Genomic DNA, 3,352 nt, shown 5'->3' on the forward strand with positions numbered 1-3,352 from the left:
GAAGTAGAGCCTCGAAACTTTTTCAGGACACCTCCCCCTGCACAGCCCTGAATGCAATCTGTACTCACAGCTTTATTTCCACCGAAAGTCTGTTCCAGCCTGTCTCCTTCAGTGGGCTCCATCCCATAGGGTTTATCAGCTATCTTATCTGCGAAGCCGGCACAGGACTGAGCCAGAGTAACATCTAAAACATATTTGTTAAATAAAAGCAAGGTTTGGGGGAGATGTGTAAACCGCATGATTACAGTGGGAGGAAACATTTTGGGGGGGTGCCTCCCTTCAGGGTCTCCTGAGGTTTAGCTCTTACCAGGGCCTTTCCCGCAGGGTAGAGACTGTATCTTATGGGACACAGCAAGGTGCCTGGGAGGGCCAATGAACATTTACTAAACAGTCCATCCTGTGCCAGCCACATGTTTTTTTGATCTATATCTCTCTTAGTTTTCACCACCGCCCCTTGCACAGCTCAGAGTATTGAGGCTCTTACATAAATGGCACCCCACAAACATTTATAGTTAGATCAAATCACTAGGTTTGATTTAGACTAGAGGTCATAAAAAGATTTCATTGCATGGGCCAACATTGCCTAGGGTGGGTCAGTTCACTTGAACACTATACTGGGAGAGGGTCTGTGGCTGTAGTGGGTTGAATGGTGACCACCCCCTCAGAAGGTTCACATCTGAACCCCTGGAGCCTATGAGTGGGATTTTATTAGAAAATAAGGATTAGAAAATCTGGAAAACTACCTTTGCTGATGTAATTAAGTTAAGGGTCTTGTAATGAGTTTATCCTAGATTTTCCAGTGGGTCCTGAGCTCACTGATAAGTGTCCTTACAGGAAGTAGAAGAGTGGAAAAAGACACACAGAAGGGAGAAAGCCATGTGAAGACAGAGATAAGAGTGATGCAAACAACCCAAGGAGAGCCTCGACATGCTGGAGACTGGAAGTGGCAGAGAAAACTTCTCTCCTAGAACCCTATAAAGAAAGCTGAGTGCTGAAGAATTGATGCTTTTGAACTCTGGTGTTGGAGAAGACTCCTGAGAGTCCCTTGGACTGCAAGGAGATCCAACCAGTCCATCCTAAAGGAGATCAGTCCCGAATATTCATTGGAAGGACTGATACTGAAGCTGAAACTCCAATACTTTGGCCACCTGATGTGAAGAACTGACTCACTGGAAAAGACCCTGATGTTGGGGAAATTGAAGGCGGGAGAAGGGGATGACAGAGGATGAGATGGTTGGATGGCATCACTGACTCGATGGATACGAGTTTGAGCAAGTTCTGGTAGTTGGTGATGGGCAGGGAGACCTGGTGTGCTGCAGTCCATGGGATCACAAAGAGTTGGACACGACTGAGCGACTGAACTGAACTGAGCTGAGAACCCTCAGAGGGAGTGAGGGCCTGCTGATACCTTATGTTTGGTTTCCAGCCCCTGGAACTGTGAGAGATTAAATTCCTACTGTCTTAAGCCACTCAGTATGTGGCACTTTGTTGAGGCAGCACTAGGATATGAATACACTGGCTGTCTCAGATCTTAGAGAAAGGAATACCATGATCAATTTATGATGTCTGCATGGTCAAGGAAGGAAGGGTGGCAGGCACATAAGTCATCAGCCAACTTTGACTTAGATCAACCAGACCTCTTGGTTGGGGGATTCCTCTGTGTCAGCAGATACCAGATCATTCTATCACAGTCATTCAGTACCAAAGGGTCCATAAATCCATCAAGATTTCTTCCTTTGGCTGAGGGGAGGCGGGTGGAGGTGTGGGAAAAAACAGTAGATTCATTGTCAGTGACTGGAGGAGATCATCCTGAAAGTGGAAAACATTTTGGGAACTTGGAAGAAGTGAAGCATCCCACACCTGGTCATCTTTTTCATTCCCCCTCCCGCCTCTTCTCTGTGGGACCATAGAGAATCTTTCAGAGAAGACAGGCCTGATGTTAGGATGTCATCTTGCAGTCCCATCCTGCCTCCTGAGAATCTTCCTGGAGTTCTGCTTTTGTTGGAGTCACTTATTCTGAGTATAACAGTCCCTCCTGCCAGCACCTCCTCATCTCCTTTGAGCCCTTCATACCACCATTGAAACCTTGGTCTTCTTGTTCTGTCCACAGCAAAATGACAGCCAAACTCCTTCCTCCATGTGATGAGGGGGCAGTCCAGTGTGGGGAGGATCACTTGGGGACACAGTCTTCATCCTTTCTTGCTGTGTGATCTTTAAGAACTTTCTATCACTGGCCCTCAGTTTGCTCATCTGTAAAATGGGAAGAAAAGAACAATACCTGTTTCAAGGTGTTATTTTTGCCCAGTACAGACACTGTACAGAAATATTTAAAAACAAAATGTTGAGACAGACACACGAAATCAGTTGTACTGAATTCTAGACACTTCTACCTTGTCCTTCGCCGTTTTCTCTCCTGGACCTTTAAGTAAGCACCATTTACTGAATGCTGACTGCGCCGGGCACCGTGTCACCTTACTCAGCCCTCACACCAGCCCACTGAAGCGGGTACTATTGATATGCCCATTTAACAGATGAGGAAGACCAAGAATCACAGAGGACAGCGGTTTGGCATAATGAACGGAAGGTCTGTCTGCAGACTGTCCTGGGTCTGAGCCTCTGCACCCCAGTGCTGTGCCTGGACGGGTTGGGGAGCCCTCAGCCTCTGTGGTCCCCTAGGCCACAGACTCTGTAAGGACGGGAGTGAGCGCCCCATCTTTCCATGCCAGGCACTCCACGCTGAGTCTGCGGCAGGGTTGCCATCACTAAGCATGTCAGACAAAGTGAATAGTGGAGGGTTTGGAAAAACTGTCTTATGTTTTAGCTGAGTGGAAGCTTTATGCTCCGACAAAGGAGATCTGAGTTATCGTCCACCTTCTCCCCTTGTGTCCTCTCTTCGGCAGCATGTATACTAAAACCGGAATGATACAGAGAAGGTGAGCGTGGCACCGCACAAGGATGACATCACACTCGGGAGCGCTCCTTGTCTTCTGGCTTCCCTGGTGGCTCCGCTGGTGAAGAATCCACCTGCAATCTGGGAGACCTGGGTTCCATCCCGGGGTTGGGAAGATCCCCTGGAGAAGGGAAAGGCTACCCACTCCAGTATTCTGGCCTGGAGAATTCCATGGACTGTTTAGTTCATGGGGTCACAAAGAGTCAGACAGGACTGAGCGACTCTCACACATTTCGACTCTTGTATCCTGGGTCAACTTGTGTGTGTGTGTCAGCTGTTTCTTTTGTAAAATGGGGACAATCTTGGACTCTCTGCCCTGACCTGGAGGGCTCAGTGAAGAACCTTGAGCTGGAGGATGCGGATCTTGTTCACACAGCCCAGCCCCAACAGCGCCCAGCATAC

General features: G+C 48.2%; 1 non-coding gene across 1 annotated transcript; it reads left to right on the forward strand.

The window, feature by feature from the left end:
• The first annotated feature begins 2,884 nt into the window (after window positions 1-2,884).
• LOC136146784 (U6 spliceosomal RNA) lies at window positions 2,885-2,989 on the forward strand. Its single transcript, XR_010659069.1, has one exon. It is a non-coding gene; the product is annotated as a U6 spliceosomal RNA (small nuclear RNA).
• Window positions 2,990-3,352: the final 363 nt, after the last annotated feature.

Source organism: Muntiacus reevesi, chromosome 14 (assembly GCF_963930625.1).
Source record: "Muntiacus reevesi chromosome 14, mMunRee1.1, whole genome shotgun sequence".
Classification (NCBI taxonomy): domain Eukaryota; kingdom Metazoa; phylum Chordata; class Mammalia; order Artiodactyla; family Cervidae; genus Muntiacus; species Muntiacus reevesi.